The 19,079-nt window shown below is 33.3% G+C and overlaps 1 long non-coding RNA gene across 1 annotated transcript; it reads right to left on the reverse strand.

Moving 5' to 3' along the window:
- Positions 1-14,109: 14,109 nt before the first annotated feature.
- Positions 14,110-15,938, reverse strand: LOC120080131 (uncharacterized). Its single transcript, XR_005482430.2, has 3 exons — positions 15,742-15,938; positions 15,439-15,524; positions 14,110-15,340 (listed from the first exon to the last, which is right to left on the reverse strand). It is a non-coding gene; the product is annotated as an uncharacterized LOC120080131 (long non-coding RNA).
- Between the last annotated feature and the right edge of the window lie 3,141 nt (positions 15,939-19,079).

Consider the following 19,079-nt stretch of genomic DNA (forward strand, 5'->3'; position numbering starts at 1 on the left):
GTGATAAAGTTTCCACTTTTTAATAAATATGAGTCTCCTCTATCTGGCAATATACTTTCCTTTTATCAACTTAACCTAATTATTGAAGAGCCGTTTCACTTTAGAATTAGATTTGTTGTACTTCACGTTAATATGTTGAGTGTAAATTCAAATGTAGATCGTTGTTCTGCCATGAAAGATTCGTTGCCTTGAAAGTAAAATTCGGTGTAACCTTAATGCTAAATTGCTAACTGTTGGTTGTTCCCTAAGGTTAACACAATCCTTAGTCTCATACGTGCCTTCGTCGGAGAAAGGAATGGATTCATGAAGGAAAAGCTTGCTTAGAATAGTAAACAAACAATAGAAAATAGATGATGAAGGTGAACCAAATTTGGAAAAGTATCTGAGATGAAAATCGTTGAAATCTGGAAAAAAAAAATTATCCAAAAATTAAAGATCTGAAAACATTTTTTAAAAATGGTGATATTTGAAATGTTAAGTAGTAAAAAATTAGTTGTAGGTACCCATCCAACCAAACGACAACGACAACACACATATGTAGGAAAAATTTCTACTACTACTTCAATCACAATTTAGAAGTTCAATATGTTGATAAATAAGCCTCTCTACTAATTCTAAATCTTTTGATTTGCGACAAAACACCTTTTAAAAAAGTAATTTTTCAATGGATCAAAAGTCGAAGTCATTTCCAACGTTGAGTTCATACTTGATAGGTATATGAAAAATTTATCTTGAATGTATATTTAGTTGATAGATTTATTCATCTCAAGTTACAAGCTTGTTGATCTTACGAGTTATATTAGATTCACTGGTTATGGGCAGAGCCAAAATTTTTATATAAAGGGGTACTATATGCGAAAGAAATATCTATAAATGAATGTAAAAAAGTATTCATAACTTCATAAATTAACTAATTTAGTATATTACAATTACCCTCTACGAGTTTTCATGTTTTGAAATCAATCCATGATAACTTCAGTATCTAACTTATCAAATAAATCTTTTTCAATATAGGCTATAAGATAATCATTCATCCATTTATCTCTCATTTGATTATGCAATTGTGTCTTAACAATATGCATCGTAGAAAATGTTCTTTCTATACTAGTTATGGTGACAGGTAAAATCAACGCCAAGGTGAGTAATCTGTAAACTAATGGATAGACCTTGTATTCATTCGTCAAGACCATTTTTACTACAAGATCACATTTGAATGCATATCAATAACATAATTTTGAAGTTGATCTTCAAGCATAGAGAGTTCAATAGCTAAAAAGTCTCTCGGGTAAAATTGAGCAAGTTGACTAAGTTTTTTTTTTCCTATCAAAAGAAACAAATGAATTACTTGGATTTAGATATGCCACACAGAGAAGCAATTCAATATTTGTTTCAGTAAAATGATTATTCTGCTCTTGAAGTTGCATATCAATGACAACATAGAAAAGTTCAATACGATATGATGTAAATTTGTAATTGGTTGAGATTTTCGCCTTTGTCTTCCTCAAATTAGAAATAGGCCGTCAATTTTACGGATTTTAATATCATGACTATGATAGAAATCAGAAATCATACTCAACCATGAATCCCAATCAAACTCTCTTTACAAATTTTAACTAAATTCATTGCATTCACAATATCTTGATCTTTTCTTTGTAATGCTTGAGACAAGTCATTTGTGATTCCCAAGATAATTTTCATAAAATATCTATGAAAAATCAAGTCAAAAAATAGAAATGAAGTTATTAGCATATTTTTGTTCTGAATTTGATCCACTTTGTACAATTGTCTCAAGTACATAAACTATTGAAGAGAATATTGTAATAAAACTCGTTAAAGTGTAGTAATGTGATCTTTATCAAGTATCTCCTGGTCGTTTAATCGCCATCTCCTGATTTAATTCTCGACCACTTAATATTTCATCATTATTTAAAGCTTCAAAAATTTCCATTCTATGTTTCTCTCGTAGTATATCTCGAAATTTTGCTGACACCCCAATTACATTCACCACATTTGTAATAATAAAAAACAGACTAGTAATTTTCACATGATTTTTAGCAGTAGCTATAAGAGCTAATTGAAGCTGATAAGAAAAATAATGAATATAAAAAGTACATTTATTTTCAATAAGTGCTTTCAATCCATTGAAATTACCTTGCATATTATTTGCTCCATCATATCCTTGTCCTTGTAAACAAGAGATGCTTAACCCATGTTGAGAAAAAAAATCATCTATGAATTTCTTAAGTGATAGAGAACTTGTATCATTGACACGTATGATTCCAACAAATCATTCAATCACATGACCTTTATCCACATATCGCAATATAATTGACATTTGCTCCTTTGAAGATACATCTTTTGATTCGTCTATCAAGATAGAAAACTATTTGTCACTCATATTTTTATAACCATATTAACAACTTCTACTGCAATGGAATGCACTATATCTTTTTTAATATCGGGTGAAGTCAATTTCAAATTATCTGGGGCATTTTTTAAAGTCACAACTTTAATATCCTTATTATGGTTGCATAATCATTGTAAAAGTTCAAGAAAACTACCTTAATTCTTCGAATCATCTGTCTCATCGTCCATGGAATGTAAGTCCTTGTCGTAATAAAAATAGAATACGATCAATCGATGCACCTATTCGAGTTGGATACTTAACTCTTGCTTGGTCAAACATCCTATTTAAAAAAAGTCTCAATATGTTGTTTTTGTTTCAAAAGAGCCTCACATTTACCCAAAGCCGTATTGTGTGCACTATTAAAACCACCAACATGAATATGCAATTTCTCTCTTTTTTTTTCCAATTAGAAAATCACTCACTAACAAAACAGTTACCTCTTGGCTCTTCATTTACTTCTAGTTTGAATGGATAGCAACATAAACAAAATGCGGCATCCTTTAAAATGCTATATTCTAGCGAATTAGTATATTCACTAAACCGAGTTGGGTTAAATTGTCTTGACTTTGTACCAAATTTCTTAAGTGGAAAAGTATGATTTTGAGGCTGACAAGGACCTTTTAGCAAATATGCTCTACGAACTTGATCTCGAATATTATAATTATAGTCATAAATTTTGGTTCTTAGACTAGGACCTGGGGGAAGTTCTTCTAGATTGAATTTTGTATAAGATCGATGACAATTCAAAACATTTTTCATCTTTGAAGATGATGGCTCTATTGTCTCTAGTGTTGTTTTTCTTTTATAATATCTCTCCATATTAATTTTGAATTAACTCTACAAAAGTATTAATAATAAGAATACTACATTCTATTATATAGATTTAAAAGCTTAAAAACTTAAAGTCTAAGAAGATTTTAAAACTTACTTGCCGAGTTCATATATCCAAACGAGTGACAACAAATAATCTAACTTGAACTCTAAAATTAATTTAAAAACCTTATATGAGTTATGTGAATGTAAAAATAACATGGAAAGAAACGAAAATATATAGAGAGCAATGCGAATATACAAATTATACAAAAAAAAATTAATGGCACAATAAAAATATCTCTTCATATTGAATTAGAGCTAACTCTACAAAAGTATTCACAATAAAAATATTAAAAACTATTATGTAGATTTAAAAATATAAGAACTAAAAAGTCTAGGAAAATTTCAAACTTATATATCAATGATATGATACATATAGTCTAACGAGTAACAAGTAAATCATCTTGTACAACTCTAAAATTAATGTATATAATGAAAATTACATAGGAAAAGAAAAGAAAAGTAAATATTACCTATTCAAGAGAATATTGTTGAGAATTGAGATTAAAAACTTCATTAAATTTTGAAGATTTTCACAGAACATAAAGAAATTGCACTGATTTTCTAATTTTTTGGAGATTGATTAGCAATTTCAACCTAAGAAGTTAAAACCTACTTTATATTTTTTTTCATATTTGATTTTTTATCCTACTTTTATATCCATCAAGATAAACCAGTTTGGATATAAGAATCCCATTTTTAAATCTTTTTTTTTTTTTAAAGATAAACTCGTTTTTTAGCAGGAATTTAAAATCAGAGTTAAAAAAGGATCAGTCAAGATTCAAAACTCATGTCCCATGTAATATAAATCAACCCCTTGACCACTAAACCACAAAGAGGATTTGATAATAAATGCGCATTTATTAATAATATTATTAACTATTACTTAAAAATATATATTAAAAATACAAAAATTAAAAATCGATAATTTGAGGGGGGACACGTGCCCCTGCCCTTATATGACTCCGCCCTTATTTATAAAGTTGGATAATATATATATATAGTATATTCATTTAGAAAGTTACACAAAATAACTTGAACCCAAATTTTTATACCCATCCACTTTCATAATTTGAGCACAAATTAATGATATTCAAAGCTTTCCAATCCTAGATTTTATTAGTTGATATATACTTATTATGAGACAAACAATATCCACTTTAGAAGATGGAGGGGTTTTGTGGTTTTGGTGATTAAAGTGAAAAGAGAGATCGACTTTTTTTTATTAAAAGTTGAAGATTTTCCATTCTTTGGAGAATCTACGGGAGACATCAAGATGAATAATGTAAGAAAGTTTTGAAAGAGTGGATTTTATTTGTTTTGTATGGCTAATTATTTTTAAATTATAAAAACAATAAATTATCACTTTCTAGAAAAGCCAAATGCAAATGAGGTGATGGGTATATATTTTGTACTTTTTAACCTTGAAAGAGGTGGCACATAGTAGCCTATAGAAATTCAAATCAAGTTAGTTTTTCTTTTAAAATGAAATTACATTTTTGTATAATTACAATATAAGCATATTAGAATAATATTTCAATGCTTTAAATTCAAGTTTGCTCCTTAAATTTTATCGATAACTTAAAAAAAAAGATTGTATTTGTGATTAATATGAATCCAATGGCTATGTCTTTTAAATTTTTGTTTTACATCTTTGTAACTAAAAACTTCTTAATATATAAAGGAGTGTTTAGAGATCTTTTAACTAAGACAAACTTGCGAGGGTGGGTCCCCGTTCGGGTCGGGGATTTTTCGGTTTGACCGGAGATGGGGTCAAACCAGAGAATTTTTTTGGGGCCCCATCTGAGGACGGAGACAGTATCCCGACCCTGGTCCCGACTCCAATTAATCCCCGACCCCGATTTTATATATATATATATTTTTATAAATATATATTTAGAATAATATAAAATAACTAATTTGTAGATATGTTTATAAAAAAAAGCCCAAAATGAAAAAATAAAAAGCCCTAAATGAAAAAGTAAAAAGCCCAAAATAAAAATAAAAAATAAAAAAAAGCCTTAAATCTTCTCCTCTCTTCCTTCCTTCTAATTCTGCCGAAAATGAGAAAATAGTCTGAGAAAATCATCACTTGGTCGACTGCCCACTGCCCAACCCTAAATCCCTCAACCAACGTGAAGACTGACTGAAGACGAAGGTGAAGACAGATCTGTCCAGGTCCGCCACTGAAGACGAAGGTAAAGATAGATCATCACTCAACCAATCGGCTGCCCACTGTCCAGGTCTGTGTTCGGCGTCCGCCATTGAAGGTGAAGACAGATCTGTGGATTGTGTAAAGACAGGTCCACGTCTGTGTCCGCGGGCGCCATTGAAGACTTCCAGTACCAATGTCCGTGTTTGCCATTGAACTTTGAAGGTGAAGACAGATTTGTTTAGCTAGATCCAAAATTTGTTTAGATCATGAGTCTTTGTTTTATATATTTTGACTGTTTTGTGTTGTTTTTCTTTTGAAAAAAACAAACTTTGTTTCGTTCAACTTTCAAGGCTTCAAAGTTCAAGCCGGTGCCGTATGAGATTTGTTGTCATTCAAGCCGGTAAAAATTTCCTTTCGCTCTCCTGTTTGAAAATATGTTTGTGTATGTTTGATATTTGAATGTTTTGAATTTTAGGCTTGAATATGTTTGGAAAATATGTTTGTGTATATTTGATATTTGAATGTTTGGAATTTTAGACTTGAATATGTTTCAAAAATATGTTTGTGTATGTTTGATATTTGAATGTTTTGAATTTTAGACTTGAATATGTGTGAAAAATATGTTTGTGTATGTTTGATATTTGAATGTTTTAAATTTTAGGCTTGAATATGTTTGAAAAATATGTTTGTGTATGTTTGATATTTTAATGTTTTGAATTTTAGGCTCGAATAGGTTTGAAAAGTATGTTTGAATGCTTTTGGGGTCGTTTTGAAATTTAAATGCCTTCAATTTTGGGGTTGAATGCTTTGAATATGTTTGAATGCTTTGAAAATGAAGTCCAAATCTAAAGAGGGGTTTTTAGATTAAATCTTTGGTAGGTTGAAAACAATGTCTTCATCACCTTCTACAAATAAAGATTCTCCAAATCCAATTCCAAGTCCAATCCCAGATCCAACCCCAAATTCAACCCCGAATTTAACTCCATGCTCCTCGAATGATGATAATTTGAATGTTGATAATTGTGTTATTCTTGATGAGGATATTGAGAAAGGATCTTTAAAGAGGAGATTGACATCGGTTGTTTGGAACCATTTTAAGAAAAAAAAAATAGACGGCGTAGACAATGCGGTTTATAATTATTGCAAACGAAAATTAGGGGGTGAAAGTAAAAATGGAACCAAACATTTGCATGATTATATTAAGATATGCTCATATAAAGGACAAAAGGACATACAACAATCTCTATTGAATCCTAATAGAGAGAAGAACAATACATCGAGTTTATATAACTTCGATCAGGAAGTTGCAAAAAAAGCATTAGCTAGGATGATAATAAGACATGAATATCCTCTCTCAATAGTTGAGCATGAAGGTTTTAGGGAATTTTGTAATGTCATCCTACCATTATTTAAGATGGTGTCAAGAAATACAATAAAGAATAAGATTTTGAAAATTTATGAGACTGAAAAGTTGAAAACCATGGCATTGTTGAATGAGATCAAAGGAAAGATTGCCCTTACAATGGACATGTGGACTTCCAACCATAAAAAAAAAGGTTATATGGCTGTCACTGCTCATTTTGTTAATGATAGTTGGGTTTTGCAAAACAAAATAATCAGGTTTATATATGTCCCTTCTCCATACACTTTTGAGATGCTTCATGAAGAAATAATGGAATGTCTGTTAGATTGGAATATTAGATTAAAAAAATTGTCGTCAGTAACTATAGATAATTGTAGTACCAATGACTCCATGGTTAATATGATTGTTGATAGTTTGTGTGGAAACTTAATATTGGATGGGAGTTTATTTCATATGCGGTGTTATGCTTATATTCTGAACTTGATTGTGAAAGATGGGTTGGCAGTGATCGGAGATGGGATCGAAAGAGTACGTAGTAGTGTGTCTTTTTGGGTACACAAAAAAAGAGAGAAATTTAAGGAAACTGCTCAACAGTTGAATGTTTATGATGGTTAGATGTTGAGTCTTGATTGTTGTACTAGGTGGAATTCTACCTATTTTATTTTAGCCACTGCATTAAAGTACCAAAGTACAAGTGTTTGCCTTTGGATCAAGATTCGATATTAGCAAAAGAGATATGTGAGAAACTGAAAATATTTCATCACGTGACTGAAATATTTTTTGGATCAAATATCCTACTGCTAATCTTTTTTTCCCAAATATTTGTAAATTGAAATTGGCTATTTCTGAATGGACTAATTCTGGCATTCAAGAGATAAGAGACATGACTTCAAAAATGATGTCAAAGTTTGATAAGTATTGGAAGAAAATTCATGTGGTAATGACCATAGCTTCAGTTTTAGATCCACGTTACAAAATAAAGTTAGATTGAGTTTTACTTCCCTAGAATTTATGAAGAAATTTTTTTTCTTGAAGTGGAAAGGATTAAAAAAATTTGTTCAGATTTGGAAATAGAATATCAGCTGAAGCATGAAGGTGAAGGTGATGATTATCACGCTAGAAATTTAGATGGAACCTCACAGAATATAGAATTTGATGATTTTAATGATTATGACTTGTTTGTATCAAATTCCAATAATATGAATCAGAAGCAACAGTTTGATACATATTTAGATGAACCTGTCTTACCTCGTACATCTGATTTTGACATTTTGAGTTGGTGAAATTTGAATGGTGTCAAGTATCCAATTTCACAAGAAATTGAAGAGACATATTAGTCATCGCGTTATCTAGTGTTGCATCAGAGTCTACTTTGAGTACCTGGATTGTAAGCCCACATCGTAACAAACTTCATCCAAAGACGATAGAGGCTTTGATGTGCACTCAAAATTGGATTGCAACTGAAGTTTTGATAGGTTAGTTAGTTTATTTTGTTTTACATCTGTTTATCATTTAATATATTAATAAATATTTTCTTTTATTACAAATATTTGACAATGTAAGGTACTAGCATGGAAAAGAAATGGTTAAACATTTAGCAACTATTTTAGAAGATGCAGACGATTCTGATGAAGATGGCGTGGTGACTAAGGTATGCTCAATGATAAACATTATTTCGTGGTCTAGTTTTTTTTTTTTTTTGTGACATTATTTATTTATTACATTTTAAATGTCGGAATGAATACAACTAAGGATGGGATGATGCCAAGAAATGAGAAAGATTTTATTGTGAAGTCATTGTTGAAGAAAGAATGACGAGCTTTATTGAATTTTAAGTTTTAAAGTTATTTGAATGTATAAGACGTTTTCCTTTAATTGACTTCTTTATTCAAACTTTATTGAATTTTAAGTTGTAAACTTATTTAATGAATTTGTTAGCTTTTAAATTGTCAATTGTGTTTATTTCATAGAATAGTCTATTATTTTTTGTTCATTTGTTGTGCACTAATCAAATTTCAAATAAAATCACTTGAATTAAAAAACGAGGAATTCGATAAACTTATTTAATGTATTTTTTGTTGGCTAATCAAATTTCAATTAAAAAAAAGAATCCCCGCGGGGAAACGGGGAATGAGGCCCCGTGGGGACCCCGTTTCCCCGACGGGGAATCCCTGCCTTCAAATGGCAGGGACGGGGGCGAGGATGGGGGATAATTTCCCCCACAGGGCCGAGGACGAGGGATGCCCCCCCTCCCCGGTCCGGCCTCGTTGCCAACCCTACTTTTAATAGAGAGCAAAGAAAAAAAAAGAGAGAGAGAGAGAGTTGGAGAGAAATTTGTACTGATCTCTGTTCTTCAAGAAATCTATCCTTCTGTAGATCTAGGCTAGTTCTTTGGCTGAACTATGTTAACTTTTGTATCTGCCTTCTTCTCTTCATCTTCTTTCACTTCATGCAACAATATAGCCATTAGAGGAGTTCTAAACCTAGAGAAAATTCGTCTGAAGAAAACTAAGAGAGAGATAGAATATTTTTCCTTTTTTGTTTGAATACCAAAACCAATAGAGTTTTGGGTGAAAGGAAACCTTATGACATGTCTCTTCATCAGCTCATTAACGCGGTGCTTTCTCCTCCAAGTTTTCTACCAAACTTTTGTCTTCAATCGATTTGCTTTCGTGGGCTTTATTTCCTTCATTGAGGTTTCTTGTCTTTTTGGGCATGTGAAAGAAAATTAGTGTCATCAGCCCAACAAAAGTGATATAAGAGGTAATCTTGATTTCGAGAAAGTGAATCTTGGAGATTCAAGAATTAGATTCATATCTGAAATGGCAATGACAAGACTAGCGATTGAAAAATTCGATGGAAATGGTGACTTTTCCCTTTGGAAGACAAAGATCAAAGCCTTGCTGGGACAACAGATGGCTCATCGGGCCATCATTGATCCAACAAAACTCCAAATTCAATCAATACATAAGAAAGAGAAGACATGAAATTAACTGCCTATGGAACTCTCACACTAAATCTAAGTGATAGTGTCCTAAGGTAGTTCATTGAAAAGGACACACCCTACAAGATTTGGATGAAACTTGAAGAGTTGTATGCAACTAGAGATCTTCCTAATAAGATGGATTCCTCCAAGTCTTTGACAGACAATTTATATGAGTTCAAGAAGCTGGTAACAAAATTCAAGAGTCTTGAAGAGAAATCTAGAGATGAAAATGAAACTTTTGTGCCTCTTAGTTCCTTACCTGAAGCCTATAGAGAGGTAAAAATCGCAATGAAGTATAACAAAGGGTCTGTCACCACTGACTCCATCATTTTAGCCCTAAAAAGTAAAGAAATAGAACTATAATCCTCCAAAAGGGACAACGCAATGAAGAAGGCTTGTTTGTGAAGGAAAAACCTCAATCTAATTAGTAGAAGAATAGAAAACAACAAACAAATGAAGACAAAAAGGTAAAACAAAAATTAAGATACAAGTATTGCAAGAAGAAAAGACATTTGATTCAAGATTGCTTCATTTTGAAGAGGAAAAACCAAGAAAAGGAGAAAGATGTCAAGGGCAAACAACCAGAAGCATCTAATTGTTGAAACCTCATGCATTTACATGGATGCCTTAGCTTCTACACGAGACAAAGCTAACCAATTCAGCCCATTGGGAAGACATGATTGGGCTCTTGATTCCAGATGCACCTATCATATGACAGAAGGAACTCTTAACGAAGAGCATCCATGAGAGCATTTTGATCTTTCCATTTTTCATTGTGACCGAAAAACAACATATACATTCCAACAGACAGTTATGTAAATTAACACTAATTAATGGCATGCTTCGAACAATAAAAACACAAGGGAAAGAGTTCTCATACCAGTTGAAGACCCTTTTCAAACGTTGAACTCAGAAGTAGCGAAAGAACCTCTACGTGAACCCTATTGCCTAGCAAACCAGTTGGCTGTAGCAGCAAATCGCCTACACGAACGGCAACAACACGAACAGTCATGAACAAGAAAGCAGTGGGGACGACACCACCAATTGGAGCCCTTGCTATTCTCGAAGCAAGAATTGGTGAATTTGGTAGAGGTTAGAGAAAAGATAAATCGTGTAGACGAGAAGCAAGTGGGAAAGAAAGAGCTATTGTATAGCTGTGTGTTTATCGTTTAGAAGAAGCTACATGATCGTGTAGGTTTTACTAAGCGATCGTTTAATAAATGGTAGACGATCGTTTAGAAAATGTGGCACAGTATGCGATCGTTTAGGAAAGCTAAGTGATCGTTTAGGGATGGACGTGCGATCGTTTAGGCGCTGGTGTGCAATCGTTTAGACGATGAGCAACTATCGCATACGCTCTCAAACTAGGTGATCGTTACGTTTTCACACCGATTGCGAATTTTCGAAATTTTTGCAAAATGAAACAAATTTTCATTTTATTCTTTGTTTACAATAACCGACTTTGGATTCTCCCACTAACGCACAAATGAGGAGATGTTTTCGGCCAATTATCATATAATTAACTAATTTAATAATTAATGAATATAATCACATTATATTCTTACCCTATAGTTTGATATCATATATCTACTATAGTAATTTCCCCTCCACTTGATATAAATCATATTTATATCTAATTTTCTCCAAAATAATGTATCTTATACATTTAGTCAATTATATCATATATATTTAACCAATCCAATTATATCATATATAATCGAACTTCCTTTTGTCAATTTGAACATTTCAAATTGACCCAAACACTGATTCTCGACTTTATCCAAGCTACCCCGGGGACCTAATGGACCTGTGGCTCGAAGCTCCAGTGGTACGTGAATGGCTGACTAAACTCTTTAGCTACGAGATCCATCATCCGTTAACTGTCAGGCATTCCACTAAAGACCAACAGCTGAACTCTTCTTACCACAAATATATTTCTGTGTCCATCGGATATAACCAATCATGAGTATGATGGCCCTTCCCAGATGCTCGTAAGAGAGCTATCTATCTACTTACCCTTGCTTTGGGGAAGGAGTGAATTCCATCTTGTGTAGCTAAGTTGCCAGCTCCCAAATTAGAGGAGTCCCCAAAATGGTAGGTTTGAATCGGCGACCTGGCCACTCACACCTATACAAATCAAAGGACCACCCTCAATGACAGGAGTTCCCAACTCACTCAGGATTGAGGTCGTGGTACCTATGGTTATCCTAGTGAAGTGAAGTCTCTGTCATGAACAGTGTTATATAACGAGACGTTAACACTTCGTAGTCAGGTCTTATACAAAATCCTAGAGACTTCACTTCACTAGGATGACCATAGGTAACATGAGCTCAATCCTGAGTGAGTTGGGAACTCATGCTATTGAGGGCGGTCCTTTGATTTGCATGGGTGTGAGTGGCCAGTTCGCCTACTCAAACCTACCACTTTGGGGATTCGCCTGATTTGGAAGCTGGGAACTCAGCTACACAAGATGGAATTCACTCCTTCCCCGAAGCAGGGGTAAATAGATAGATTGCTCCCTTAAGAGTGGATCTCGGGGCTTGAACGATGTGGCACCACACACCTTCTCATGGCCCGAGAGGTGTTCACACATAGTAGAACTATGTTGTATTGTTCATTAGAGGGATCAGTGATACATAAGAAGTAAAATGTAACTACAGTGGCAAAATGGTAAATTGGCCCAGTTGTACTTACGAGTATTTGTGAAGGGTTATTGTACTCATGATTGGTTATATCCGATGGACACAGAAATATATCTATGGTAAGAAGAGTTCAGTTGTCGGTCTTTAGTGGAATGCCTGGTAGTTAACGGATGGTGGATCTCGTGGCTAAAGGTCCATAAGGTCCCCTTGGTAGCTTGAATAAAAGTTGAGAATCAGTTTTTGGGTCAGTTTGAAATGTTCAGATTGACAAGAGGAAGTTCAAATATATATGATATAATTGAACTCGTTAATTGTATATGATATGATTAACTAAATGTATGAGATACATTAATTTGGAAGAAATTGGATATAAATATGATTTATATCAAGTGGAAGAGAAAACGCTATGGTTAAAATATGATATCAAACTATAGGTTATGAATATAATATGATTATATTTATTATTTTATTAATTAGACATTTATGGGATAATTACCCGGCGTTTTCTTCGTAACCATGCGTTAGTGGGAAGTTCAATTTGATTTTCGTAACTGAAGAATAAAATAAAAATTATTTTCATTTGGAAATATACACACATATTAGCTTACGGAGTGTTTTGCAATCGATCGCATAGTAATTCGGAGCCTATACGATAGTGCATCATGTACTAAACGATCGCATACACCTGTGTGCGCTTTTCTAAACGATCGACCATAGTTTACTAAATGATCGCTTTAGCACTCGAGTTTTACTAAACGATCATATAGACAATCGCTTAGCTTTTCCTACACGATCGTGTACCTCGCCTAAACGATCAAGCATCCTGACTATACGATAGTTGTTGCATTCTCCCACTTGCTTGATCGATGTACACGATCTCTTTTCCTCCTCACCTCTACCAAATCCGAACAGAGTCCACCCTCTGGATTCTCACTCTGAGAATACTAAGGGCTCCAAGTGGTGGTGTCGTCCCTATTTCCTACTATTTGTGTGAAGCCGTTCGTGGTAGACGATCGAGATGTTGTTGGACGATTGCTTACTGGTCTAGCGAGAGCGAGAGGAGTTTGTTCGTGGAGAGAACGAGGTTTCAAGTGAAGAGAGTCTTCAACTGGTAAGTTCTTCGTTCTCTTGTAATTTATCTTGAAAGAATGCCATTAATTTAGTTGTTTAATGCATATTTGTATATGTGAATGTAAATGTGGAAATCCTATCACAATGAATTGGAAAAATCCGCTTCCACTCATAGGTACTCTTATATAAGAGTTCCTTCAAGCTCATGATTAAGATCGAGTTACCTAGGTCATCTAAGCAAAATAGTCAGTCTTAAATAATAAACAACGTTATAAAGTAAGAGTGACTTATTTCTTGGTCCGATCTTACGTAAATTTATTGCGTAGAACGCCCCCACTCCTCATGTCAATACATAAACAAATCAGGATCAATTCGTTTGTAGCACAATACAATAAATTGTAATAACTATATAGTGGGTTGCATCCGATAGTGTTTCCAGAATAAGGCACCCAATCTTATTCGTATACTATAGACCGTTTTGGCTATTTACTTGAACTTCATCCATCTTTATGTCTCCATATAAAGTTCAAGTATTCATATAATAGTTATAGATCTTAGTTTATTGGATTTAGTCTTTATAAGTGCAATTTACAAATTCAATAACAACTTTATTGAATAAATATTGAATAACATCTTTATTGATAACAAAAAATGTTTAACTTTACTAATTGCGAGTTTTAGGACATACAACCCAACACATATCAATGGTTCAGATGAGGTAGAGGATACATCAAGGGAAAAAGTTGAAAATGTTGAAGCTCAACCTAATTTGAGTCAATATTCTTTAGCTAGGGACAGACAGAGGAAAGTGATCATACCTCTAGCTAGATATACAGACACTAACTATATGAGTCTAGTGTTGAATGCCACTGTGGCCTATATTAATCAAGAACCATCCACCTTTGAAGAGGCAGTGAGTGGTTCTGATTCTAGACAGTGGATAGAAGTTATGAATGAAGAAATACACTTTAATGTGAATGACACATGGTCCCTAGCATCCCTACCAAAAGGATGCAAACACATTGCATCTAAGTGGATTTATAAATTGAAAGAAGGAATCACTAAAGACCAAAAGCCTAGATACAAAGTAAGGTTGGTTGTAAAAGGCTTCATTCAAAGACAAGGCATAGACTATTCTGAGATTTTTCTTTCCTGTGGTGAAATAAACTTCAGTAAGACTTCTTGTATCCTTAGTTACTCAACATGACCTTGACTTGGATGAGACCATTTATATGAAACAATTGAAAGGGTTTGAAGCTAAGAAGAAGGAAGACTTTTATTGTCTTTTAAAGAAGTCAATCTATAAGCTAAAATAATCTCCTAGATGCTGGTATAGGAGGTTCAATGATTACATAACAAGCTTGGGCTTTAAGAGGAGTTCTTATGACATGTATGCCTATTCAACTCAACATTCTACAGGGATAAAGTCTAGCTACTGCTGTATGTTGATGATATGCTCCTTGTAGGGAACTCTAAAGCTGATCTAGCTCATGTTAAATTTATTTTAAGTAAAGAATTTGACATGAACGACTAGGGTGAGCCAATATTGACATTACTAGATTTATAGTTAATTGGCTATGTAGACTCTGATTTTGTAGGAGACATAGACAATATGAGGTCTCTAACTGGTTATGCATTTCTATTTAAACCAAAACTAATAAGTTGGAGGGTTACTCTACAATCTACAGTGGCCCTATCAACTATAGAGGCTGAATACATAGCCTTAACAGAAGCAATCAAAGGGGCATTGTGGCTTAAAGGCTTGACAAAGGACTTTGGTATCATACAAATAGTAGTTAAAATCTACTGTGATAACCAAAATGCCATCCATCTTTCTTAGAACCTACAATACCACAGCAGAACAAAGGATATAGATGTCAAATACCACTTTGTAAGAGATAAAATAGAAGCAAGAGAAGTTGATCTTCTGAAGGTGTATACCTTGGTTAATGCTACTAACATGCTCACTAAACCAATGTCGAAGCTCAACCTCCAAAGGTGTTTTGAGCTAATAATCTACGATCTACCTGAAAAGGGGTTATCAGAAATCAGAAGGTCTTGAGGAATAGAAAAGTTGGATTCTAAGGTGGAGATTTGTAACTAATATGAATCCAATGATTATTTCTTTTAAATTTCTATTATACATCTTTGTGACTAACAACTTCCTAATATATAAAGGAGTTTTTAGAGTTCTTTAACAAAGAGAAAAAAAAAAGAGAGAGAGAGAGTTAGAGAGAAATTTACTCATATTTGTTTTTCAAGAAATCTATCCTTATGTGGATGTAGGCTAGTTCTTTGGCCGACCACATTAACTTTTGTGTTTTCCTTCTTATCTTTCATCTTATTTCACTACATGCTACAATATTGCCATTAGAGGAGCTTTAAATCTAGAGAAAATTCGTCTGAAGAAAACTAAGAGAGAGAGAAGATTTTTCCTTTTCTGTTTGAATGCCAAAGTCGATAGAGTTTTAAGTGAAAGAAAACCTTACACGTGTCTCTTCATCAGCTCAATAACGTGGTGCTTTCTCCTCCAAGTTTTCTACCAAATTTCTGTCTTGAACCAATTTTCTTTCGTGGGCTATTTCTTTCATTGGGGTTCCTTGTCTTTTTGGGTCTATGAAAGAAAATTAGTGTCATCAGCCCAACAATATCGTATTTGATCCTTGTTACTAAGTTTTCTATATTGTATTGATGCAAACTTTTCAAGAGTTTTTTTAGACAAACTTTGATATAGAACGTTGTTTTTCAAAAGTTGGGGTTATGAAAGTGTGCCTGGTTGAAATTGTGCTTCATGTTGTTTGGAGTTACAAGAGCATAAGACAGCATTGAGTTCAAATCTCGTTTTGGGCTATGACGTGGCCAAAGGAGGTGATTAATTTTGATGACCTTAATTTTGATTCTTTAACCATTTACCTGATGATGATATGGAACATTTCATCGTGTTATGGTATGGTTTTTATGGAATCGAAGAAATAAGTTAATTTTGCAAAAGGAGGATGAAGTACAACAATGGGGGAATTTTTGTTATAGTGGTAGTATTCAGACATGTGTGTTGGATTATTCTAAGAATTTTCGAGAATTACAAGAGTATTTTGGCATAATCCCACCCCTCGCCTTAACATTTATGCACTTGAAAATGCCCTCCTATTGGTCTTATCAAAATGAATATGGATGCGATTTTTAAGGAAAATTGGTACCGATGGCCTCTATTTAGGTGACATCTCGAAATTTGACTTCACTTTTCAATTTGCTCGATTATTGGCCTTGTGCTAATGTCATCACCTTGTGAATTTACCCATTTAACCATTCTTCCTTCTTCTTTCTCTCATGTGCAGATTTTTTTCTTTTTTCTTTTTTCATTTTTCTGCCTATCTTTTTCTTATTTTTTCTTTTTTGTTTTGTCCGGTGATTCTTCAATTTATGACGCTTTTTGTCTTTTAGCGATTTCCCTTTTTTTTCTTTTTTGGCGATTTTATGTTTATGTCTTTTTTTTCTTTTCTTTTTTTTTTTTTTTCATTTTTCCGATAAGATTTCCTTCCACCCTCTTTTGTTCAGTTGCCCTCCTTTTTCGGTGATTTCTTCTATTTATGTCGATGTCTGCTTCTTCTTCTTGAATAAAAGATGTAAGTTGGAGCGGGAATCAGAGCAAGAGGAAGAAACGAGAGTGGGACCAAGAAACGAGAGGAAGAAACGAGAGTGAGAATTCGAATGAAGGAAAAATTCAAAGGAAAAAACTACAAAATTGACAAGGAAGAAGCTAGATGAAGAAACGAAAGGAAGAAGCAAGAGGAAGAAGTGAGAGAAAGAAGTAAAAGGAATAATTCAAAAGAAAGAAAATATCAAGAAAAAAAAATAGAGAGCAATGTGAATTGGGGAATGAGGTGAAGGAACGAAAAGAATGAGAGGAAAGAGTGAGGAATCTGAGTTGTGTCTTGCCTCGTGTGCGTTTTAGGGTTAAAACGGTAGTTTCACACACTGTTGATGTAAGCAGAACACCAAGTTTCGATCCTATGTGAAAGTGAGATCAAATTTCAAGTGGGCCCTTAAATAGGGGTCATCTGTACAATTTTTCCCTTAAAAAAATGACAAATAAAATTCAATTTCAGTAGTGTTTTGAAATGATAAAAGAAAGATTCTGCTTACTCTTACTAGTTTTTGGGAACACTTGACTGATCTTGATGTGCGAGGCAATAGCAGTTTGAGAGGGTTTGTTCGTGGCAGCTGAAGCAAGTTTTCTTATTCTTGAGATGGAAACTAACTTCGTGTTCTATTACAAAAGAAGAAGGAAATTAATGAAATCTTAGAGGAGCTGATGGTCATTAGTGAAGTGAAGATGCAAGCTCACTGTTTACAGATTTGTGTTTTTTGCCAGTTTCAATTTCGAGTTAATCAATTAGCTCTTGAAGCTACTCAGTTGGCATTGCAGATAAAATCGTCATTGATTCAATTGGAAGAAGTTCCAGAAAAGTTTTGGAAAACCTATGCATGCGAACGACTAATGTCAGATGGGCTTATATCGTCCAATCAGATAGTGGCTCTTAAGGAATCAACTTTTTGTGTTTCTTTACTTTTTTTCTTTTCGATTATTTTATTGTTCTTCTTAAAATATATATATATATATATTTAACAAAAATAATAAACTAATTATTTGTGAATTAAAAAAATAAAAATATAACTAAGAATATTCATTATATGATATTTATGACATTTTAAGGATAGATGACTTTTTAAATGATAACCGAGAATATTTATAGGTGAGTCAGATTCAATCACAAGTTAAAGAATTTATAAACCAAATTCTAACCATTTTTATATCCATATAAGCATAATTCAACTAATATAAAATATGTACTATCAACCAAAAGGTCAAAGTGTAATGCATGAGTTTTTTATCCAAATGAGAGAGACCTTAAGGATATGAAAGTATGATTAAGAAGTCTTAAAAGAATTGATAGCTACTGCTTAAACAAAAAAGGTGCGCATTCTTTTTTTATGACTCAATCATCGAAATTCCAAATTAAGTATGTTTAGCTTAGATCAATCATTTGTCGAGTGACCTTTTGCGTTGGAAATAATTTTCTGTCTAAGAAGTAGTTTAAGACAAGTAATAATGACACTGACATATCGTGAAAAGCAGAGGAATGTTGAGAATCCAAATTCTTTATTTAGCTAAATTAATTGTATATAGATAAACTTCGACAATGCCGCATCAACATTTATCTATATACAAGTAACGGGACCGACTGGATTTTGTGAGATTACTTTTCGAAGGTAGTAAACATATTAGTGAAGGAAATCGGATTCCCAGGGAAGTGTGTGATCGCATTGCATATTGAAAAACGATTTTATAGAACATAAAAATAGTGAACCAAATTTCCCAAAATAGGATAAACATTCAAATAAGCCTAAGCATGCTCCTAGTTAGAAGAAAAATCACCCTTAAAGATTCCTCTATCTTTATGTTTTCCACTCCTTTGCAACCAAATAAACTTGAATCTCTCAACGCAGAAAGACACCATCACAAGAGCTTCCCCATTATGCTCCAGGAATCTAAGGAGCTAGATGTGTGGGCTCTAACACCT

Source organism: Benincasa hispida, chromosome 6 (assembly GCF_027475165.1).
Source record: "Benincasa hispida cultivar pf3 chromosome 6, pf3_genome.v1.1, whole genome shotgun sequence".
Taxonomy (NCBI): Eukaryota; Viridiplantae; Streptophyta; class Magnoliopsida; order Cucurbitales; family Cucurbitaceae; genus Benincasa; species Benincasa hispida.